This window comes from Stegostoma tigrinum, chromosome 5 (genome assembly GCF_030684315.1).
Source record: "Stegostoma tigrinum isolate sSteTig4 chromosome 5, sSteTig4.hap1, whole genome shotgun sequence".
Classification (NCBI taxonomy): domain Eukaryota; kingdom Metazoa; phylum Chordata; class Chondrichthyes; order Orectolobiformes; family Stegostomatidae; genus Stegostoma; species Stegostoma tigrinum.
This window is the reverse complement of record NC_081358.1, coordinates 56,103,659-56,129,500: the sequence shown is the minus strand read 5'-3', so window position 1 is coordinate 56,129,500 and position 25,842 is coordinate 56,103,659. Positions and strand designations below refer to the sequence as shown.

At 44.1% G+C, this 25,842-nt stretch overlaps 1 long non-coding RNA gene across 2 annotated transcripts in view; it reads left to right on the top strand.

Moving 5' to 3' along the window:
* The window catches only part of LOC132209585 (uncharacterized), a 167,731-nt gene that overhangs the window by 130,248 nt on the left and 11,641 nt on the right, over window positions 1–25,842 (top strand). The window contains exon 7 of one of the 2 annotated variants that reach the window (XR_009445751.1): window positions 25,523–25,738. The exons of the other annotated variant lie outside the window; for it this stretch is intronic. This is a non-coding gene — a long non-coding RNA (uncharacterized LOC132209585). The remainder of the gene's footprint in view (window positions 1–25,522; window positions 25,739–25,842) is intronic. 2 annotated transcript variants of the gene reach the window in all.

Below are 25,842 nucleotides of genomic sequence, written 5' to 3'. Positions count from 1 at the left end.
ATTGGAGGTCATGTGGAGGCCATATACATATGGCAGACTACTGGATGGATTCATAATCATAGAAGGTAAGGCAGGTGACAACAGTGTTCCAAATCGGATGGTGAAGGAAGTATGGAAAAGTAATCTTTCATTTGAGGGTGGAAAGTGTACAGGGTTTATTAAGGTTGTAGACAATTTAACTTGAACATTCTAGGACTTGCTCTGTAAGCTCAAATTTGATACCAATCCCCAAATAACCCTTGTAATGAATAATTTGCAAGGCCATTTCTGTGGACATTTAACATTTTACAGCTGGTCCAAAGTCACATGTCGTTCACATCAGATCAGATGGAATAGCAAGTTTCATTCCCTAAGGACCAGATGCTGATCCTCACATTTGCATGTAGACTGATGTGTTGATAAAGTCATTAAATATTGTCCAAAAAGTATCACCCATTATGTCAAAAATTATCTTAAATTATTAAGATTTGAACACATGCACAACACAATGGATTAGTTTTAACCTCTTGGTCACCTTGTCAGATGACATTAATTTTTTTCTTCAGCTGGAAGCTGTTAAGAAACATTATTAATAATTTAATCAATTGGAAACACACTTGATTTATTGATGGTGGATATCAGATGAAATGTAACATGGGTGATTTCACAGTTGGAAATGTGATACACTTCATTTAGAAAAAAATTCCATGATGAGGAGGGCTCTTATGGTGTGATGGTAGGAGGTCCAGGTTCAAGTCCCATCTGCTCTAATGGGGTGTCATAACATCTCTGAACAGGTTTCTTAAAAGGTGAGAAGGCTTGGCATCCCCTGTTGTGTAATGGCAATGCCCCTACCTTTGAAATGGGTGGCCTGGCTTCTAGCCCAAATGTTCCTGGCGATTTGTCATAATACATTTGACTAAAAAAATTCCAGTGCTGGCCAGCAAAAGTGTTTGTAAACTCTTTAATAAGCACTGAAAGGTAAGTTAAATGTCAGCCAGAACCTTCATGTTCCCTAGGGTGTCCATTCCTAGGATGTATTTGACCTCCTTTACCACAATGATGGTCGTGCTAAAGGCAAGTTAAACCAGCACAAGGGCTCAGCACTGCTGCATATCTACATCAGATATTCATCAGCATCTATAGTATTCTGAAAAATTTATGATGTCTCCCCCTTTGTGTATGCATTTTTCTAAGTAAGACAACTAATTGTAACAAGTCGCTTAAATATTGAACTCACAACCTAAAAATTGTTATCTCAAGAAATCAGTGGAAATCTTTCTTCAGTTCAACAATGAGGATTATTATAAAACAAATTGAGAGAGGAAGAAAAAGGAAAAGAATAGCAATTGCTGACAGCTTACAAATAGAAGCTTTATTCAGGATTAAAACAAGCCTTAGGCTGGAAGGAAAGTAGTTTCTGTGAATCTAATTTGGAAACACATTGGTTATGCTGAAGAATTATGACTTCTTTAAAACAGCAGTAAAATGTCACAGTCTGTGCTATTCTGTAACCATGGCAATGTGGCCTTGTGTGACTAAAGCAATGGGACAGGTATATTATCATTCAGGAAACACAGCCTGTGAAGATAAAGATTTGAAAGCTGTGGCCTTTCTTTGAAGTTCATTTGTACTGTGAGTAGTGAATAACTTTTAGACATTATTGGCTATTTCCTGCACTCAACAAGATCTCATGTCTAACCCCAAGGATTGCACAAAACTAGTTGTTCCTAAAATTGACATGTTTTTATACTTGACATTCTCATTACCTAGCCAGGTTTATGATGTTCACAGATATGACTACAAATCTAAAAAGACATTGAGTTTTTTTGCCTTTTTCCTTGGATGGAGATGGCTCGCACAAGGGGACATCCCTTTAAATTGACAGGTGATAGATGTAGGACAGATATCAGGGGTAGGTTCTTTACTCAGTGTAGTAAGGGTATGGAATGCCCTGCCTGCAACAGTAGTAGACTTGCCAACTTTAAGAACATTTAAATGGTCTGTGGATAAACATGGATAATAATGTAATATTGTAGGTTAGATGGGCTTCAGTTTGGTTTCACAGGTCGGCGCAACTTCGAGGGCCGAAGGGCCTGTACTGCGCTGTAGTGTTCTATATTCTATACTCTATAAGATACAGAAAGGAACAGTGAAGATTCTTTCACTCGAGTTTTAAAGTGCCTACATCTTTTAATGTATCTCTCTTGTACAAATAAAGAAGTAAGCATGTTGAAGTAGGTTTCCATCCTTTTGAGCATAAAGCTCACTCCTTCTAAATCTGTTAAGTTAACAGTCTTAAGTGACAAGGGAAAGCTTATAGGCAGGCAGCTTGTATAACTTTATAAAATTTTTAAAGGCAGACCATTAGGCTCAGATCAGCAGTTTACTGAAAACTATTTGTTCTCTAAATTTTCTTCTGTTTTCAGTTTTATTCCTTTTTAAGCTTCAAGAACAGTTTACTTCTCTTTTGAAATTTTCAATTGGAGATAAATAAAGTCCATGGTTAAAGATTGCGAACACTTACAGGCAATTCTTTCATTGACACTAATAGACCAAGAAATCGGTAGCATTTTCCTAAAGGGAATACATCTGACATGCTGGTAGTAATGGAAAGAGAAAGAATCCTGAGTCCCACTGCAACATTTAAAAGCTTGTAGCTGCTTAAAGAGTCAGAAGCATTTTAGGAAGAGAAGGAAAAGCACTGGTTTTCAATGGAAATGAGAGGTCCAAGATTTTCAGACAACTCCATAGAGGGATAATTAGCAGAGACAGAGGGTAAAGAAGGATTGACTCACTGAAATGCCTGACTGAAAGGCTCATCAGAGCGAGGACAAAGGAAGTTGGCAAAGATAGCAAATGTCATCTCAAACCTCCTATACATGGCACTATGGCAGAAACCTCTTGAAGTTGACCAAAATGCATCTTGAAAGATTGTTAAGAACATGGTGGTCTTCCAATTGGTTTCCCCGATGTAGAAGGGGCCACAACGGGAGCTGCAGATACAGTATACCACATTAGCATATGTGCAGGTGAACATGTGGAAAGTCATCTTGGGGCCTGAGATGAGGGTGAGGGGGTAGATGTAGGGGCAGGTGTAGCACTTCCTGCGCTTGCAGGAAAAAGTGCCAGGTGTGGTGGGGCTGGAAGGGGGTGTGGAGCGGACAAGGGAGTCATAGAGAGAGTGGTCCCTCCAGAAAGCAGATAAGGGTGGGGAGGGAAAATATCTTTGGTGGTGGGGTCAGATTGCAGATGGTGGAAGCGTCGAAGGATGATGCATTGTATCCGGAGATTGGTGGGGTGGTACATGAGGACGAGGGGTATTCTGTTTTGGTTGTTATTGCAGGGAGGGAGTATGAGGGATGAGTTGCAGGAAATGTGGGAGACACGGTTGAGGGCATTCTCAACCGCTGATTGGGGTAAGTTGCAGTCCTTGAAAAACGAGGACATCTGAGATGTTCTGGAGTGGAATGCCTCAAAAAAAGGGAACAGATCCAGCAGAGGCGAAGGAATTGGGAAGAGGGGGTGGCATTTTTGCAGGAAGGTGGGTGGGAGGAGGTGTATTCCAGGCCGCTGTGGGAGTCGGTAGGCTTGAAATGGATATCGGTTTCCAGGTGGTTGCCGGAGCTGGAGACAGGGTCCAGGAAGGAGAGAGAGGTATCAGAGATGGTCCAGATGAACTTAAGATTGGGGCAGAAAGTGTTGGTGAAGTGGATGAACTGTTCCAGCTCTTCATGGGAGCACAAGGTGGTGCCGATACAGTCGTCAATGTAACGGAGGAAGATGTAGGGTATACAGCCAGTGTAGCTTTGGAACACAGATTGTTCCATGTATCCTACAAAGAGGCAGGCATAGGTTGGGCCTTTGCGGGTACCCATGGCCACCCCCTTTGTCTGTAGGAAGTAGGAGGAATTGAATGAGAAGTTGTTTATGGTGAGGACGAGTTTGGCTAAGCAGATATGTGTGTCAATGGAGGGGGACTGATCGGGCCTGCGGGGCAGGAAGAAGCGGCGATTCTTTTGCCCATCGGCATGGGGAATGCAGGTGTATAGGGACTGGGCATCCAGGGTAAACATGAGGTGTTGGAGTCCAGTGAATTGGATGTTTTGGAGGAGGTGGAGGGCATGGATGGTGTCACGGACATAAGTCGGATGTTCCTGGGCCAAGGAGGAGCAAATGGAGTCGAGATACTTGGAGATAAGTTCAGTGGAGCAGGAGCAAGCAGAGTGTCAACCAGGGCAGTGAGTTTTATGGATTTTGGGAAAGTCTTCTCCCCCTTAGTCCAGGAACTCCCTACCTAGGTCTGTGACACCACTCATGCCCTTCACCTCCTCCAAAACTTCCAATTCCCTGGTCCCCAACTTTACTATGGATGTCCACATCTGCTAATGTGATACACTGTATCCGCTGTTCCCGTTGTGGCCTCATCTACATCGGGTAAACCAAGTGGAAGCTTGGGGACCACTTTGTGGAACACCTAGGCTCGGTTCGCAACAAACAACTGCACCTCCCAGTAGCAAGCCATTTCAACTCCCCCTCCCATTCCTCAGACGACATGTCTATCCTGGGCCTCCTGCAGTGCCACAACAATGCCACCCAAAGGTTGCAGGAACAACACCTCACCCCAACAACAGCCCTCTGATATCAATGTAGACTTCACAAGCTTCAAAATCTCCCTTTCTCCAACTGCATCCCAAAATCGGCCCAGCTTGTCCCCGCATCCCTAACCTGTCCTTCCTCCCACCTATCCCCTCCTCCCACCTGAAGCCTCACCCCCATCTCCTACCTACTAGTCTCATCCTGCCCCCTTGACCTGTCCATCCTCCCTGGACTGACATATCCTGTCCCTACCTCCCCACCTATAGTCACCATCCCCACCTCTTTGACCTGTCTGTCTACTCTCCACCTATCTTCTCCTTTATCCATCTTCTATCCGTCTCCCCCTCTCTCCCTATTTATTTCAGAACCCCCATCCTCTCCCCCATTTTCTGAAGTAGGGTCGAGGTCCGGAACGTCAGGTTTCCTGCTCCTCTGATGCTGCTTGTCCTGCTGTGTTCATCCAGCTCTACATCTTGTTGTCTCAGATTCTCCAGCATCTGCAGTTCCTACTATCTCCAAAACCTGTAATAGATGTAGTTTTCCTCACCTCCCTAAAGCTGCCCAACTGCTCTTGATATCTGTAAAACATGTTGTACCAAAGGATATTGACCACACGTGTACAGGAAATCTTGTCCCCCAGGCCAAGCCAGATCCCAGAACAAGACATAGGTGGCTAACAAAGTGGCACAACACAACACTGGCAGCAAAGAATATTCTAAAAGTGTGCACAAATGCAAACACATCAATGAGGTTCAGAGATAACTGCGTGAAGATAACCCATCTCTCCATATTGTTATTCTTGCATACCGTGTTGACGGTACAAGGTGAATAGAGCAATTTGCGCCAGTTTATCATATGCCCTGTAAAGAAAGGAAGACAAGCATTAAAGCTTGATTTATGTGCTGATGCTCTAGACAATGAAGTTGAAATCATGCTCAAGGTTGATCTGTTCAAGATGAGCTAACTCAATGAGCCTCTCTGAACAACAGGGCAAGCAGTATCATAGGAGCAGGAAGGCTGATGTTTCAGGCCTAGATCCTTCATTCTGAAGAAGGGTCTAGGCCCAAAACATCAGTCTTCCTGCTCCTCTGATGCTGCTTGGCCTGCTGTGTTTGTCCAGCTCTGCACCTTGCTATCTCAGATTCTCCAGCATCTGCAGTTCTTGCTATATCTGAACCACTCTGACAGCTGCTTCATGGAAAAGACACAATCATGCCTTTTGTTGCAGCACCTCTAACAAACTTGTTATTAGACTCTTGCTGTTTCTGTCTACTTGACATGAATTGAAGTCTGTTAATTTTAAAAGTTAATTCTTACTGAGAGCTGATTGTCAAGAAATTTACAGATATTTTCTGGATATTTCTGGCAGGCCATGGAAAGAATTGATGTGTTATGACTGTAAAGCTTGTCTATACAAATGGCAAATTATATTTTATATTTCCTTGGTATTGTCTACTGTTTAATTCATAAGTTAGAACTGTATGTATTACTTGCTGTGTTTCAGCAAACATCCACAACTTTAAATTTCAAAAATATTTGTAACTTCAGTTTTTTTACTTTTTAAGTATGACACTGTCAGAAGTTTTTAAGACCATAAGAGCAAAAGACATGGGAACAAAATTTGGCTATTCAGCCCATCAAGCCTGCTCACTATTCAATCATGACTGATACGTTTCTCAACCTCATTCTCCTGCCTTCTCCCTGCATACCTCAATTTCTTTACCAATCAAGAACCTATCTATCCTTGTCTTAAATACAGTCAATGAGTTGGCCTTCACTGTCATTGGTGGTATTGCATTCCATAGATTAACAACACTCTAGCTAAAGAAATTCCTCCTTATTTCAGTTCTAAATGGCTGTCCCTTCACTCTGAGGTTATGCTTTTGGTTCCAAGTCTTTCCTATGAGTGGAAACATCTTCTCCATATCCATACTATCTAGGCCTGTCAATATTATGTGAGTTCAATGAGATCCTCCCCTGATCCTTTTAAACTCCATGTACAGACACAGAGTCCATAACTGCTCCTCATATGGCAAGCCTTCATCCCCGGGATCAGTCTTCTAAACCTCCTCGGGGCCCCCCTCCAACACCAATACATCTTTCTTTAGATATGGGGCTCAAAACTACTCACAGTATTTGGATTGAAGTCTGACCAGAGGCTTATTTAGCCTTGAAAGTACATTTCTGCTCTAGTATTCTAGTTTTCTTGATATGAATGCTAACATTGCATTTCCCTTCCTAACTGCCAAATGAACCTGTATGGTAACCCTGAGAGAATCCTGAACAGGGACTCACAAGTCCTTTTATGCTTCAGATTTCTGAAACCTTTTGTCATTTGGAAAGTAGTCTTTGCCTGTATGCTTACGACCAAAATGCATATGCTCACACGTTGCATTCCATCTGTTACGTAGTTGCCCATTCTGCTGGCCTGTCCAAGTCCTCTGCAGTATCCTTACTTCCTCAATACATTTCCCTCCTCCCACCTCTGTGTCATCTGAAAGCTTAGCGATAATCTCCTCTGTTCCTTCATCCAGATTGTGAGTATTGCTTCACATGAATAGTTGCAGTCCCAATACTGACCCCTGAACTCTACTAGTCATTGACGCCTTCCTGAAAAAAGACTCCTTTATACCCACTCTCTGCCTCTTGCCAGTCAGCTAAACCTCTGTTCATGCCAGTACCTTACCCCTAACTCCATGGGCTCCTAACTTATTTGGCAGCCTCCTGTGTGGCACCTTATCAAAGGCCTTCTGGAAATTCAAATAAATAACGTACACTGAGATAATGGGAACTGCAGATGCTGGAGAATGCAAGATAACAAAGTGTGTAGCTGGATGAACACAGCAGGCCAAGCAGTATCTCAGGAGCACAAAAGCTGACGTTCGGCTTCATCACACACACTGGCTGTCCTTGGTCAAACTTGCTCATTAACTCCCCCAGAGAATGCCATCAGTATTGTCAAACATGACCTCCCCTCGATGAAGCTATGTTGACTCAGTCCTATTTTATCATGGATTTCTAAGTACTCTTCAATCTCATCCTTAATAAGGAACTCTAAAATCTTTACTGAGGCCAAGCTAACTGGCTACAGTTTTCTGCCTCCTGCCTTCTTAAACAGAGGTGTTACATTAACCATTTTCTAGTCCCCTGGAACCCTTTGTGACTCCAGTAACTTCTGAAAGATCATCACCAACGTCTTTATAATCTCCTCAGCTATCATCTTCAGAACTCTGGGGTGTAGCACTTCTGATCTGGATGATTTATCCACCTTCAGAACTTTCAGCTTCCTCAGCGCCTTGTCTTTAGTGATGGCCACAACATTGACCTAACCCTGATTCTCTTGAAGTACTGGTATGCAGCTGACGTGCTTCAATGTAAAAACTGATTCCCCACCATTTCTTTGTTCCCCATTACTATTTCTCCAGCCTCGTTTTCTAGTGATTCAATGTCCACTCTTGCCCCTCACTTACCATTTTAGATATCTAAACAAATACTTTTGCAATCTTCTTTTATATTAGTAGCTAGACAACTTTCATATGTCATCTTCTACACTTTCATTGCATTTTTAATTATCCTTTGCTGGTTTTTAAAGTCTTCCTACTAATTTCCACCACATTGTATCAAGTAGTAATCCAGAGATTATTTCATTTTTGGTTTTGCTTTCTAATTTAGCCTGTAGCTGCTCATATTTCCTCAGCATAACTTCTTTTGTTTTTCTACCTGTGTCGTTGATCCTACTTGGACCATGGCAAATAAATGATTCCCCTCCCACTCAAGGTTCCTCTGCAGCTCAGATGAGATATTCTTGACACAGACACCAGATAGGCAACACAGCTTTTGGAACTCTTGATCCTGTCCGCAGAGAACAATGTCTAGTTCCCTGGCTATACTATCCCAAATTATAACTACATTTTGCTTTTCTCCATCCTCTTGAATGGCTCCTTGTGCCATGGTGCTATGGTCAGTTTGTCCATCTGCCCTACACCCCCTGCTCCCATCCACACAGAAAGCAAGAACCACAAATCTATTGGACAAGCTCAAGGACTGAAGCTCCTTCAGTGCTACCTCCTAAATTCCTGTAACCTGCTTCACTCATAGTCACACCCTGTTGTCCCTGACCACTGATCGAAATTGAGATGTTTCATCTGAGCATTTTGAATGCTTCCTGAAACGCAGTATCCAGGTAACTGTCTTCTCCCTGATGTTTCACAGTTTTCAAAGTTCAGAATCAAGCTAATCAATTCTGAGTCAGAGTTCCTTAAGCACCCAACACTTGCTTAAGGCATGGTTGCTATGAATTACAATGAGGTCCACCATCTCCCACATCATGCAGGTTCAACCCAACATCTGGCCCTGCAACTCTAATTTATTCATTTAGTTTTTAATCTGAGTTTTTTTGAGGAATTCATACTTGTCTTTTAGTTTGTAGCTTGTATATATTTTCCTTATTTATGTTCAATCTGAGAGTAACTTGTGGTAGATAGTTAAATTAGTAGCTATCACCAACCAATGAACTTATGGCTTACATGTGCTGTCACTCTTTTGTACTGGGCCCCTGATCCTGGGTTTTAATTTACCCTGTGTTAAAAAAAAAACTTTTCAAACTATGAGCTGAGAATGGACCAACAAAGCACCTCTTCCCACCTGCACCAAATTCCCCTGCTGTCTCCAAATTCTCTGAATTATATTCTCATTCAGGTTCTGTTTCTCTTTGTATGAGATCTTTCCTTCCCGACCATGCAAAGTTTTTGTATATTGAAAGAACCTGCACTTTAATTTAAAAGGAAATTAACTGTGTCTTCTTGGAGATCTATACTCTATCCACAGCTCTGTACGGCTATCTGCTCTCATAGAAACTGATATCACAGATTGTCTGAATTCTCTGATGTTCAAAACTGTTGTTCAATTGGCCTTGAATTAATTTTCCAAATATCTACAGCCAACAAATTGAGTCTTTAATTTTTTAGACAGTTGCTGCTCCTAACCATGATGTTTCATTTTCCACTAAAAACTGTTTTTATCTCTGCTTGTTATCTCCTGTAACCTAATAAATTTGACAAAAATATTGTGATACTGAATAATCTGTCAGCCATTTATTACAGATGACTTTTATGTATAAACATTACATTCTTCAGGCACATTAATGTCAGGGCTAAAATTGAGCAGTTGAGTTACATAGGGCAGCATACCTCCAGTAGCATGACTTGCTTTTAACAATGCAAGGTAAGGAGCAATATTAGACATTTAACCCTCTGGTCATGTGCTATGAAACAGTGATGCTATAATGAGCATGTCTCTTAAAGCACACTGACATATTGTCCGAGACACATAACGCAGCAACTATTTCATAAATTAACTGTTGTACACCTCTAAGCATTGACAGAGTGCTAGCAAAATATTAGACCAGCCAAATCTGATTCCTCCCTTATCTGGCATGCAGCCACTTACATTTTCAGGAGAAAGGTTTGAATTGTGAAAAGAAGCAGTAAGCCTGGCTAGTTTCTTGACGCCTACACTAGTCTTGGCTCCTCCTCCCCCACAGCACGCTCCCCCCCAGACCCCGACCCCACTTCACCCCCCAAACACCAACACCCAAGCCAATTACTATGAAGTTGGTCCAACTATTCTCCAGGTCAAGGCCCATTTTCTATTGTAAATTGTTGTTAGTTGATACTGAATGTGAATCACAGTGGGGACAATGTGGCCGGTACTGAAATAGAGACGCTCAATAATAACTGCTGTTCTGATTATTTGCTTTCCCTGATGCTGCTGTTTACTTTTTGTGATTACTGTTTGCTAATTGCCTTGTTCTACATCGAATGATCTCTGTGTATTTTGGGGGCTCTGTTTGTCAATTTGTTTTTAATTTGCTTCTGTTTCTTTTGTAAAAAAAACACATCTGAACACTTTAAAAAAAAATTAACTAAATTTATATCACGTGTAATTGAATTCATCATTTTGTGCCATTTGTACCTGTTTGCACCTTCCCTCCCATGCATTTATTTAATTAACTGATGCTTGCTACTGCCAGTTATCCCACACATTCCAAGTGATATATTTTTTCCATTCCTTTTTCCTTTAGGTAGAGATAAGCAATTCACATGGTCAGGGTCACAAAAACACTTATTACACCATTTTTTTTACAAGAAGTAGAAGTGCCTAAAACAGTTTTGTTTTTGCCAAAAAATCTTACATTCAACACACAAACAATGAAGGACAACCCAGCATGCCCAGGAATATTTGTGGTCTCTCAATTATTTACCATGTCTGCTTGCATGGTGCCTGGAGACCAGAACAAGATGTTCATTTAGATTTGTTGGGCGCATCTACAGGAGCAATGAAGATATAGTGTAAACATGTTTAAATTTTGGTTCTCTTCCCTTCATGTGAATGTATTCATTTGAAACTACTTCAAAATGAAAGTTGCCTGGTAAACAAAATATGGCACAAAAGATAAAACGCTCCTTATGTTGGGAAGATTAAATACTGCACATTCTACAAGATAATGAATTCATTTTTGAATTTAGAAGATTGAGGGGAGATTTATTTGAAGTCTTTAAGATGCAAAAGTGAGCAAGTAATTTTCCCTATGTATACTATGTCCTAGAAGTTATCAAATATGAAACATACCTCCATCATTGCAAAAATGGAAAAGGAGCCTGCAAATCAGAAATCCCGCTCTGAACAAAGCCTTATCATTTCTGTGGGGTCATGTCAGAATTCATGCATATAAGTTTCCTGGTGGTAGCTGTCCATGTAAGTCAGCAGCTGCCTCCATTTATGTCTGATTTTGATGAGCCAGGTGCACCAAAATTGAAATGTACAGATTATAAACGGTAGGGGCAGATTAGAGATTGATTTGGTTCGTTAGGATATCCTTTTCGAGAGGTAAAGTACCCCTTTGGATACAGTTCCAGGACACATTTTGGAGCGGTAAACAGCTCTATTGGGGATGCAAAGTGCTCTTAAAATGGTTGGAAATGGACATGAAAATGCATTTAAAAAGACATAAATTAACTGTTTAGATCATTGCAGTAATCAACAGGCCTGTCAAAATCAGCCACACCTAGAATATACCTCCTCCCACCCACCCTCCTGCAAAAATTCCATCCCCTATTCCCAATTCCTCCGCCTCCGCCGCATCTGCTCCCACGATAAGACATTCCACTCCCGCACATCCCAGGTGTCCAAGTTCTTCAAGGACCGCAACTTTCCCCCCACAGTGATCGAGAACGCCCTTGACCGCGTCTCCGCATTTCCCGCAACACATCCCTCGCACCTCGCCCCCGCCACAACCACCAAAAGAGGATCCCCCTCGTTCTCACACACCACCCCACCAACCTCCGGATACAACGCATCATCCTCCGACACTTCCTCCATCTACAATCCGACCCCACCACCCAAGACATTTTTCCATCCCCACCCCTGTCTGCTTTCCGGAGAGACCACTCTCTCCGTGACTCCCTTGTTCACTCCACACTGCCCTCCAACCCCACCACACCCGGCACCTTCCCCTGCAACCGCAGGAAATGCTACACTTGCCCCCACACCTCCTCCCTCACCCCTATCCCAGGCCCCAAGATGACATTCCACATTAAGCAGAGGTTCACCTGCACATCTGCCAATGTGGCATACTGCATCCACTGTAACGGGTGTGGCTTCCTCTACATTGGGGAAACCAAGCGGAGGCTTGGAGACCGCTTTGCAGAACACCGCCGCTCGGTTCGCAACAAATAACTGCACCTCCCAGTCCCAAACCAGTTCCACTCCCCCTCCCATTCTTTAGATGACATGTCCATCATGGGCCTCCTGCAATGCCACAATGATGCCACCCGAAGGTTGCAGGAACAGCAATTCATATTCCGCTTGGGAACCCTGCAGCCTAATGGTATCAATGTGGACTTCACCAGCTTCAAAATCTCCCCTTCCCCCACCGCATCCCAAAACCAGCCCAGTTCGTCCCCTCCCTCCACTGCACCACACAACCAGCCCAGCTCTTCCCCTCCACCCACTGCATCCCAAAACCAGTCCAACCTGTCTCTGCCTCCCTAACCTGTTCTTCCTCTCACCCATCCCTTCCTCCCACCCCAAGCCGCACCCCCATTTCCTACCTACTAACCTCATCCCACCTCCTTGACCTGTCCGTCTTCCCTGGACTGACCTATCCCCTCCCTACCTCCCCACCTATACTCTCTCCACCTATCTTCTTTTCTCTCCATCTTGGGTCCGCCTCCCCCTCACTCCCTATTTATTGCAGTTCCCTCTCCCCATCCCCCTCTCTGATGAAGGGTCTAGGCCCAAAACGTCAGCTTTTGTGCTCCTGAGATGCTGCCTGGCCTGCTGTGTCAATCCAGCCTCACATTTTATTATCTTGGATTCTCCAGCATCTGCAGTTCCCATTATCACTGAAAGAATGTGTCTATAACATCATGGGGTTTAAACTTCTGTCCTTTAATTCCTAGGGAAAAAAATTTCTGGAGTTTAAAAAACAAATTGTTGCTTGCTACTTCTCTCTAATGACACAAACCTGGGGGCTACCACTTCTGGATTAGCGCTGCATAAATGATTTCACCACCTTTCATTATTACAATCAGATTCTTGCTATTTCACAGTTTTATTAATAACTACAAGTGGTTATGAACTCTTTGAAGTTGTCAGTGATGATGGTTTGAAATGATGATTTCTAAAGTTGGCTTTTACAAGAGTTTGTGTAATGAATGAAATGTTTGTCATTACAAGAAATTATATTGTTAAAGGAATATAAATATACTTAAGAGATAACAAAGTACGGAGCTGAATGAACATAGCAGACCAAGCAGCATCATAGGAGCACAAAAGCAATTAAGTCATTTTTTGAATGAGAAGTTTACTTATTTAAGACAAAAGTATGCAGAAAATGTGGCCATGCTGAAACAAGAATTCTAACAACAACATCACTTCCTTCTGTGCTTACTACCCAGGAATGAAAATCCAGATCAACTTCTGCTGATAGGCAAATTTAGGACCAGAGGTGAGAGCAGTAATTATTCAGGAATGAAATTAGGAAGTCCTTCTATGCACAGTCTGTAGTAAAGTTAGGAACTGTTTCTCAAATGCCAATTGACACTAGTTCTATTGCTAGACCCATGGAATGCTTTGTCAAGGACAGTGGTTGTCGCCAAAAGGAGCTAGAAATAGTACATGGGGTAAAGGGTTAAAGAGTTTGAGGAGAAAGAGGGAACAGGGCACTCAGCTGGATAATCAGCCATGATCATATTGAATGGCAAAGTAGGCTTTAAAGATTGAATGGCCTACTACTGTTGCTATTTCCTATGTTTCTAAAACATGTGTAACCTATGTGCATGACTCACATTGAGGCAAGCTAATGCAAGTAGACTCTATGGCTCAGTCTGTAGCATTCTTATCTCTAAATGAGGAATTGTTTTGGCTCAAGCCCTGGTCTCAAGTATTGAGCGCACAAATTCAAAATGTGAAGAGTAGCAAATAATTTCAACTCAGTATGATTTTTTCTTGATTTAGCCAAAACCAGGAAGTGGGGTAGTTAAAATATAATGGGGAAATGTTACCTGTTCGACTGCTGCCATTTTAAGATGTTGAGACAAGGACACTCACCTGGTACAATGATTGTGTCTCCAGAACAGAATTAAATCCAGAGGTTTGGATTAATTATCCTGTGGAACCATCAGCACTGTTTGAAGATTTTATTCTCTCAAAGGATGTTAGTGTTGATTTGAATGTAGATTTCAGGACAAAAGTCATTAACACTAAATCTGCTTTCACAGATGTTGAGTTTCACCGAATCCCTACAGTGTGGAAACAGGCCCTTCGGCCCACCAAGTCCATGCCGACCCTCGCAGAATCACATCCAGACCCATCCCCCTATAACCCACCTAAATCTACCCATCCCTAAACACTACAAGCAATTTAGCATCAGAGATAATGGGAACTGCAGATGCTGGAGAATTCCAAGATAATAAAATGTGAGGCTGGATGAACACAGCAGGCCAGGCAGCATCTCAGGAGCACAAAAACTGACGTTTCGGGCCTAGACACTTCATCAGAGAGGGGGATGGGGAGAGGGAACTGGAATAAATAGGGAGAGAGGGGGAGGCGGACCCAAGATGGAGAGAAGACAAGATAGGTAGAGAGGAGAGTATAGGTGGGGAGGTAGGGAGGGGATAGGTCAATCCAGGGAAGACGGACAGGTCAAGGAGGTGGGATGAGGTTAGTAGGTAGATGGGGGTGCGGCTTGGGGTGGGCGGAAGGGATGGGTGAGAGGAAGAACAGGTTAGGGAGGCAGAGACAGGTTGGACTGGTTTTGGGATGCAGTGGGTGGGGGGGAAGAGCTGGGCTGGTTGTGTGGTGCAGTGGGGGGAGGGGACGAACTGGGCTGGTTTTGGGATGCGGTGGGGGAAGGGGAGATTTTGAAACTGGTGAAGTCCACATTGATACCATTAGGCTGCAGGGTTCCCAGGCGGAATATGAGTTGCTGTTCCTGCAACAGTCCCTCTTCTGCACCTACACAGGCCCCAAACCCCACCCCTTCCTCCGGTACATTGATGACTGTATCAGCGCCGCCTCTTGCACCCCAGAGGAGCTCGAACAGTTCATCCACTTCACCAACACCTTCCACCCCAACCTTCAGTTCACCTGGGCCATCCCCAGCACATCCCTCACTTCCCTGGACCTCTCAGTCTCCATCTTAGGCAACCAGCTTGTAACTGATGTCCATTTCAAGCCCACCGACTCCCACAGCTACCTAGAATACACCTCCTCCCACCCAACATCCTGCAAAAATTCCATCCCCTATTCCCAATTCCTCCGCCTCCGCCGCATCTGCTCCCACGACAAGGCATTCCACTCCCGCACATCCCAGATGTCCAAGTTCTTCAAGGACCGCAACTTTCCCCCCACAGTGATCGAGAACGCCCTTGACCGCGTCTCCCGTATTTCCCGCAACACATCCCTCACACCACCCCCCCCCCCCCCACAACCGCCCAAAGAGGATCCCCCTCGTTCTCACACACCACCCTACCAACCTCCGGATACAATGCATCATCCTCCGACACTTCCGCCATCTACAATCCGACCCCACCACCCAAAACATTTTTCCATCCCCACCCCTGCCCGCTTTCCGGAGAGACCACTCTCTCCGTGACTCCCTTGTTCACTCCACACTGCCCTCCAACCCCACCACACCCGGCACCTTCCCCTGCAACCGCAGGAAATGCTACACTTGCCCCCACACCTCCTCACTCACCCCTATCCCAGGCCCCAAGATGACATTCCACATTAAGCAGAGGTTCACCTGCACATCTGCCAATGTGGTATACTGCATCCACTGTAACGGGTGTGGCTTCCTCTACATTGGGGAAACCAAGCGGAGGCTTGGAGACCGCTTTGCAGAACACCTCCGCTCAGTTCGCAACAAACAACTGCACCTCCCAGTCGCAAACCATTTCCACTCCCCCTCCCAATCTCTAGATGACATGTCCGTCATGGGCCTCCTGCAGTGCCACAATGATGCCACCCGAAGGTTGCAGGAACAGCAACTCATATTCCACCTGGGAACCCTGCAGCCTAATGGTATCAATGTGGACTTCACCAGTTTCAAAATCTCACCTTCCCCCACCGCATCCCAAAACCAGCCCAGTTCGTCCCCTCCCCCCACTGCACCACACAACCAGCTCAGCTCTTCCCCCCCACCCACTGCATCCCAAAACCAGTCCAACCTGTCTCTGCCTCCCTAACCTGTTCTTCCTCTCACCCATCCCTTCCGCCCACCCCAAGCCGCACCCCCATCTAACTACTAACCTCATCCCACCTCCTTGACCTGTCCGTCTTCCCTGGACTGACCTATCCCCTCCCTACCTCCCCACCTATATTCTCCTCTCCACCTATCTTCTTTTCTCTCCATCTTCGGTCCGCCTCCCCCTCTCTCCCTATTTATTCCAGTTCCCTCTCCCCATCCCCCTCTCTGATGAAAGGCCTAGGCCCGAAACGTCAGCTTTTGTGCTCCTGAGATGCTGCTTGGCCTGCTGTGTTCATCCAACCTCACATTTTATTATCAAGCAATTTAGCATGCCCAATTCATCTAGCCTGCACGCCTTTGGATTGTGGGAAGAAGCCAGAGCACCTGGAGGAAATTAATGCAGACATGGGTAGAATGTGCAAATTCCACTCAGGCAGTCGCCCAAGGGTGGAATTGAACTCGCGTTCCTGGCACTGTGAGGCAGCAGTGCTAACCACTGAGCCACCATTATTGGTTAAACTCAACTTGGTTACATCCGTGAAGGAAATTTACTGTTCTACCCAATCTGACCTAAATGCGACTCCCACACAAATACATCTTATTGTTAATTGTGCTCTAGCAGCTGAGCAAGGACAAACAGTTGATGAAGGTCACTAATATCCTTCCTGAACAACATAGGACAACTGTCAAAAGGCAACCTTGGCGCCAATACCCACATCACAAGGGTAAATTGTCTTAAAAAAGAGAACATCAGCGTACTACTACGATTTTTACCTGGGGACTCAACAGGACAGAAGTATTGGCTTCTTGGCCAAGTGAATTTCCGCTGCTCTTTGTCATCCAATGCACTTAATATGTGCTGGAGATTAACTTCCCTTCCTTAAATTGGAGGCTATTTCCAGCTCATTCCTACAGGGAGTACAAGTCACCCATTTGATGCCACGTTCAAAATCAGGGTTATGCTGTGCACTCCTTGGGAATACTGTCATTTTGGAATACTGCACTCACTGTATACACAGCCCTTTCTTCCATGTCTGGCTAGACAGAGCCAGTTCCAGACATTCATCTCTGCCTCATCTGATCTGAGTTTTCTTCTCTTTCATTATATCATTTAATATTTTTTCTTAAACTGCTTCTTAACTGTTATGGTCGATTGAGCTTCTCTAGTCCCTCGTGATACAGTATTCCATATTCAAATAATTCTTTGAATAAAAGAAAAACGTAACTGCCCTCACTTTATCTCCCCTTGTTAGCGATTCACTTACTGGTGAAAAAACCCTTCATTATTTATAGTCTGAAAGCCTATTAGAATTTCAAATAATTCTATTAGACTTCACCTTATCATTATCTGCTGCAAGGAATACAGAACTAACTTTTGAAGTCATCGTTCATAATTATTCCTGGTGTTATCGTAGTTAATCAGTATTGCACTGTTCCTATGTTTTCATTTTTTACCTTGGTGCAGAACACTGCATGCAAACCTCCAACAATATCTTAGCCAATAAGTTGAACAGATTCTTACTGTATTCATTTAAAGAAATAATAGTTAATTTAAGAGGAAAAAAGGGACTGGAATTTGCTACTTTGACATATCCCTTACTGACTGTCACCTTTTCAATCATTTTCCACTTAGAAATTCAGATAATGTCTTGAGATAATGTGATCCTACAATATTTGATAGACGTTACCAAAATCAATGCATGATACCTCCACTTATATGAATATGTCATCCACATTCCCATTCCAAATTGTGAAAATAATGTGTTAGAATACAATTTATGTCAGCCAGGTTGTATTCCCCAAATCTATGCATCTTAAAGCACTGAATACTGTACACTATGCTGAAAATGGCTAATTGAATCTTAGTCTCCACACAATTCAAATAATAGACTTTCTTGATTTTTGTCATCTTTTAGCATAAGATGCTTTTTATGTACATCAAAAGCTATGAGATGCTTCATCAGTAGCAATCCCCCACGTCTAAAATTATCATTCTTATAGGTGGCTGGGTGAAAATGAGGGGTCAATATGGCTTTAGGTTTGCAGCTGGTTTATGAGTCTTACTTTAAATTTGCTGGCTCTCTCACTGTGCAGACATTAGTTGTCAGTCAGTAGAGATAGTGACTTGTTGGCTTGAGCAGCCATCCACTCAGTCCCATATTTCTTACAGTCCTGTCTAAAGGACTGTTCTTATTGATTGGAAATGTTTTTTTAAAAAATGATATGTTACCTTCTCAGTCACAGTTGGGATATACACCACTCTGAGTTGATGATAATAGAGTAGATATTCAAATCTTTGGAATTATTGGTGAAGTGTTTTCTTCATCCTCCCCCAAAGGGAATGGATTCCTTGGTATTTTTAAGAGTGTAGTGTTTGTAAAACATCCTGAACCCATGTACTGCCAACTCAGCTGATGTGAGACTATCATGGCCTCTATACTTGGCTGTTTAGCTGGGCTTGCAATCAATGTGGGTGACAGTATTTGGCATCAGCTCAACAGCTGACAATAGCACTACATCAATTCTTTTCCAGTAGGTGAACTAAATTATGTTCAAACTCAATTCTTACTCAATCTCAAGGTACTCCACTGCACAGGACCTGCCTTCCTCATGATCGAACAACTCCAGGGGCAGTAATCCTGCCCCCACCTCCCTCATGGAGAGACACCAGCCACTCCAAAGGCTTGCAGTCATTCATTGTTCTGCATGACCACCAGAGGCGCAAAATGAAATAGCACCACAGAGGACAATATCCTGTTCCCAAGTCACTCTCTGTTTACACATGGAGAGTTGTTGACATTGATCCAGCTTCCTCAGAGCTAACTTTCAGAGTGAACAGAACTTTGAACAGTCCTGTTTATATCCGTCAACCACAGCTCCCTGATTGGACCAGATTAACAGCCTGAATCAGGGAACTCATATTCTATAAGGTTCACCTGGCTGACTTTGTTACAATCACTGTATCCAACCCCCTCTGAGTCTGAGGACATAGGCTGTTTTTTTTTAAACTTTGTAGCTCTCTTGGGGCATTTTAGCACTAGGTCAGTTTCCCCCAGCTCTGCCTCTGATACAGGCAGCATGTAACGCACAGTAGCTTGCCTTTTGAGCTCATAGCACCTCAAAAGAAAGTCATTCTCCTCTTCAGGTGCAAAAGCATTTAAGTGACGACATCCACCATGTCCATCTCAGATTTCAAGGTATCTTCAATGCTTAATGGAGAAGGAGAACACGAGTTCCGGAACGGTCTAAAAGGCAGTTGAGGAGCTGGGCATGTTTTGCTCCCACATCGTTTGCGAATTTGTAGCTTTCATATGGCCTGTGTTTGTTCAGGACTGTCACACCTACCCAAACTTTATACATCACTGGAACTGACCTTGTGTTGACCTTGCCTCTTACCCACAGAGTGCCATTCCCGTAGTTTCTACAGGAACCTCTTCCCTGGAAGTAAACTTTCTCTCTTGTTTAGTGGAGTCTTACGTTTGGCAATGGTGTTTCTGATACCATTTTACTCCTCCCCCACAGGTCCAGGAAGATAAGATTTAACCTGGTACAGAGTCTTCTCCCTATTACAAACTCCGCTGGATCTATCCTTGTAGTTGCATGAGCGGGTGCTGCTATAAACGAATAAGAACTGGGACAGTTTGCTATCGAGTGAAAGTGTAGGCTTTTTTAAAGACTGTCTTCAAAATTTGCTGTTTCTGCCAGACCATTGGATCATGGATGGCACAGATGTTGTTACTTGATGAGTACCATTTGACTTTAGGAAATACTTAAATTCCCTGCTAGTAAATGTTGGCCCATTATCTGACAATAGAACTTCTGGGAGTTTGTGTATGTAAAAGATGCATGCAGCTTTTCTACCATCGCTCCATGTTCGATGAATGAACTCTATGCACATCCAGCCACTTTGAGTGGACATCCACAATGACTTAAGGTCACTGAACCCATGAAAGGATCTGGATAGTCGATGTGTACTGAGTCCAGGGATTACCCAGTCATTCCCACAAATGTAGGGGAGCTGCCAATGGTAATTACTGTCCTTGTTGGCCCTCTGGGCACTGTCCCAACTATGTCTGCATCCAATTTTGGCCACCAGACAGAACTTCTCACCAACTTCTTCATTTAGGAAACCCTCAGAGGACTTTGGAGGCGTTCAGCCAGTATCTGTAGTAACCTTTACAATCACTCTAGTTCCACATAATGACATGCCATCCTCTGCACCATGATCTTGTCTCTCCAGGTGCAAAAGGTTTTCAATTCTGAAACCTCCTCCTACCGCCCCCTTGATCATGACCCAACCCCTGACCACCAAAACATCATCTCCCAGACTATCCACAACCTCATCACTATAGGCGATCTCCCACCCACAGCCTCCAACCTCATTATTCCCCAACCCAACACCAGCCATTTCTATCTCCTTCCTAAAATCCATAGACCTGACTGCCATGCTCAACCCATTGTCTCTGCCTGCTACTGCCCCACCGAACTCATCTCCACTTATCTCAACTTTGTTTTCTCCCCCTTGGTCCAGGAACTCCCCACATACATCCGTGACACCACCACATCCTCCACCTCCTCCAAAACTTCCAATTCCCTGGTTCCCCAGCACCTCATGTTTACCATGGATACCCAGTCCAGAAATACATGCATTCCCCATCCAAATGGCTGAAAGGCCGTCTTCATAGAATACGTGGAACAATCCCTCTTTCATACCTACACTGGCCCTAAAACCCACCTCTTCTCCGTTACATTGATGACTGTATTGGCACCACCTGTGCTCCCACAAGGAGCTCAAACAGTTCATCCACTTCACTAACGCCTTCGAGCCCAACCTTAAGTTCACTTGGACCATCTCCGATACCTCTCTCTCCTTCCTGGGCCTCTCTGTTTCCATCCCTGGCAACCACATGGAAGCTGATATCCATTTCAAGCCTACCGACTCCACAGCTACCTAGAATCTAATCCTCTCACCCACCTTCCTGCAAAAAGGCCATTCCCTATCCCCAAATCCTTTGCCTCTGTTGCATCTGCTCCTGAGATGAGGGATTCCACTTCACGACATCCCAGGTCTCCTCGTTTTTCAAGGACCACAACTTTCCCTCCACTGTGGTAGAAAACACCCTCGACTGTGTATCTCACATTTCCCACAACTCATCCCTCACACCCCCTCCCCACAATAACAACAAAAACAGAATCCCCCTCATCCTCACGAACCACCCCACCAACCTTCGGATCCAACGTATCATTCTCTGCCATTTCCACCACCTGCAATCTGACCTTACTAGCAAGGACATTTTTCCCTCTCCACCCATACCTGCCTTCCAGAGGAACCACTCTCTCCGTGAATCCCTTGTCTGCTGCACACTCCCGACCAGCCCCACCCTCCCCGGTGCTTTTCCCTGCTACCGCACGAAGTGCTACACCTGCCCCTACACCTCCGCCCTCATCCCTATCGGAGGACCCAAGAAAACTTTTAACATCAAATAGATGTTCACCTGCACATCTGCTAATGTGGTATACGGTATCCGCTGTTCCCTATGTGGCCTCCTCTACATTGGGGAAACCAAGCGGAGGCTTGGAGACTGCTTTGTGAAACACCTACGCTCAGTTCACGATGAACGACTGCACCTCCAAGTCGCGAACCACTTCACCTCCCCTTCCCACTCCTTGGACGATATGTCCATCCTGGGCCTCCTCCAGTGCCACAACGATGCCACCTGAAGGTTGCGGGAACAGCACCTCATATTTCACTTGGGAACAGTGCAGCCCAATGGTATTAATGTGTACATCACAAGCTCCAAAAATCTCCCCACCCCTGGCAGCATCCCAAAGCCAGCCCAGCTCATTCCCGCCTCCCTAACCTGTCCGTCCTTCCTCCCACCTATCCCCACTCCTCCCAAATCAACTGCCACCCCCACCTCTTACCTACCAGCTCTTCCCCGCCTTCTTGACCTGTCCATCTTCCCTGGACTGACCAATCCCAACCTTAATTCCCCATCTACTCTCACCTTTACTGGCTCTACCCCTGCCTCCTTGACCTGTCTGTCTCCTCTCCACCTATCTGCTCCTTTATCCATCTTCTGTCTGCCTCCCTCTCTCTCGCTCTCTCTCTCTCTATTTATTTCAGAATCCTCTTCCCTCCCCCATTTCTGAAGAAGGGCCCAGACACAAAACGTCAGCTTTCTTGCTCCTCTGATGCTGCTTGGTCTGCTGTGTTCATCCAGCTCTACACTTTGTAATCTCAATTCTGGTTGTGATGGCTCTTTGGTTTACCCCATTGTAACCAGCTATTCCAGTTTTGTCAGGACTGGATCTTTCTGCATCTAAAGTCTGTTATTGTCAGCTGTGACTGGAAGTCTGTCCAGAAAATTTAAAACCATAGAGGACTCTTCCAGCGATGGTATATCAGTGGTATATCTGCTAATGGAAGGTCGCTCAATGCATCCACATTTCCTGATCAGCCTCATGGGTGGTGTTCAAACTTGTAATAATCATGTGCACTTAATATTAGAGCCCACTGCTGAATTTGGCCTGAGGTTATGAGCACACTGCCTTGTCCTCTTTAAGTACCCCTATCTGGGTTTTGTGGTCCATTATTATTACAAATATATGTCCGAAAAGGTATTGATGGAACTTTCTGACTTCAAACATGACCACCAAACATTCCTTCTCTATCTAAGCATATTCATGCTCTACAGTAGCCAAAATCCTAAATGCATACACTAGTGGGCGTTGTTCACCATTGGGCCACTCTGATGTCAAATGGAGAGGTGTCACATGTCAATGCCAGACCTTGTTTGGGTGCATAACGTTCCAGTACCTTCAAGGATGACAGGTATTTCTTAGCTTCCCCAAAAGCTGTAGCTTGCCTACACAAACATTTCCAAGGCTGACCCTTTTTAAAAGATTTGATGCAAAGGTGCCAGGATGGAGGCCAGGTTATGTATGAACTTTCTGTAATAATTCACCAGCCCAAAGAAAGACCTAAATTCCTGCACAGATATGGGAGCTGGGGCATCTTTGCTTGGAAGATAAGGTAATGGCAATGTGTGTAACCCATCTTGTCATCTCTGTAGCCCGAGTTGGTCACTCGGGGTGCCTGGAACACACATTTTTTCCTTCTAATGCATATGTCTGTCTGGGTACAACATCTGATGGCAATTCCCAAGTTCCCTAAATGCTCCTTATTGGTCTTCCCTGTTATTAGCACATTATGTAATAAATGATGAACTGGGGGTAGAGCTTGTAAAATGTTGTCCATCAGCCAGTGAAAATTTGTACTGGGTGATGCTACCTCAAAAAAAAATCTCATTAATACCCTGATGGGTATTAATTGGAGCATGCTTCTTGGAATCCTTATTTAACAACTGCAAGTACGTGGCTCATTTCCAGCCTCATGAAGGACAGTTCCCCTGCCAGCTTTGTGTATAAATCCTCCATGTGAAGGATTGGGTATTCATGCATCTGTGAAAAACAGTCTATCGTTTGTTTAAAGATCCCCACAAAGATAAACCAACACGTCCATCTTCACAATTGGTATACCCAGTGCTGTCCGTTTTGCAAGTGGCACTGGTTTGATTATTCCTTCACTGTCTAACCTACTGATTTCTGCCTCTACTTTTGCCCATAATGGTAAATGGTATTGCAAATGGTGCTGCAGGGCCATGCAGAATCGTGAAACTGCTTCCTGGTCAACATGAAAGTTGGCCCTGGCTCCTTCGATCGACCCTAAACCTTCCTGAAAATCATCCGGTATTTAATTAGGACTTCACTTACACAGCCATTTTCTAATTTAAAAATGTTGAGCCTATCAGGGTGAATCTTTTGCAACCAATTTCACCCCATCAAGCTTGGGGCCGAGATTTTTACTACAATCACTGGTGACCAAGCCAGCTGTTTCTCATAACAGACTGGAACCAAAGTTGTATCCTTAATCTGTAGGGATTGGGTATAGGTACATGTTCTCAGCCTAGCGCAGGTCTTGCACAAACTTAGGGGTTGGATCCAGAGCAAATTTTATTAAAGACTGCTTCTGCGATCACATTAGAACCAGGTGGCCATTTTACTAGGTAGTTATTTTGATTAGTTATGATTTGGATGTTGCTGTGCAATTTAACTGTTTAAAATCAGCTATGAGCAGACTTTCTAGGGTATGCACTCTCCTGGATATTGGCCGATGAGTTCTTTTACTCTTTTTAGGTCTAATAAGACTCCTTTACAGTCTCAAGTCCACGTACTGGCAGTAACTATGATGGCTTGCCAGCCCAGATCCTAATGAAAATTTTAATTGTTTTGCTGAGGCTTGGCTTTTCTATTGGATTTTGCTGTGGGCTGACCTAGAGTCCCTCTGTTCAGGATATGTCCTGAATGAGGCTATGCAATTGCCTTCACTCATGTGGTGTTCTTAATCTCAGTTGTGTTGTCGAGGCTGTCCATTTCCATTGGAATACCCTGCAACTCATGCTTCACTTGTCATATTTTCCAGTTGTAAAGCCAGTTGTGGTGCTTGTTTGAAGCCCAACTAGGCTTCAGTTACTAGGCGCTTTTATATGGTTAAAACATTCATCTCCACATCCCAAATGGTCTCTCGGCATCTCATTAAGGGTTAAACCAAAACCACATGTCTCTGCCAGTCATTTTAACCTCATCATAAATCCTGACATGGGCTCTCCTCCTTCTCAAGGAAAACATCTTAGAATTAGAAGAAGCTTGGAGTCATAATATTCCTTAACTAAATTTGTCAACTCTTGAAATGTTTTAGTATCTGGTGCTTCTGGGAAAGTTAGGCTCCTAATAACTGAAAAAGCTGTGAGCCCACAAGCTGTTAGGAGAATTACCTGTTGCTTTTCACCTGCCTCGATGTCATTTGTGCATTCTTTCCACATAATGAGCCCAGTATTTGGCAGCAGGATCAAGCAAGCCAAGGTTCCCAAGGATCAAGCAAGCCAAGGTTCCCAAATAATGGCATGATGCCAAAAATTCTTACCTCAACTGATGATACTGCAAGTGAATTTCTTTAGGAGCATTCTTTTCTCTCATTACCACTGAAATAACTCCACAGAGGCAAGTATCTTGTCACCAAGTCATCCTTTATTTACACGTGGGGATTCCTTGACATTGGTCTAGCTTCATTTGGGCCAGCTCTCAAAGTGTGCAGAATCTCTGACACTCTTGTTCTTATCTGTCAACCAGGGCTCCCTGATGGGACCAGACTAACAGTCACAAACAGGAACTCAGATTCTACGAGGTCCACCTGGCCGACCTTGTTACAATCATTACACAATGGTTGTTGCCTTTAATGATGACACCCAAGATCCAGGATTGCCAATGGCTCAGGCTTCAGTGGATTAATGGCAGGATGGGGACCATGGGTGGATTTTACTGACAAGGAGAAGGTTAACAACAAAGGTAGGATGTGTGTCTAAGCAAGCTATCCTTCTCAATGCCAGGTCCCTCAATTGAGCACTGGTTGAGTACCAGTGGTGGTAGAATAGGGTCATAAACCAGCACTA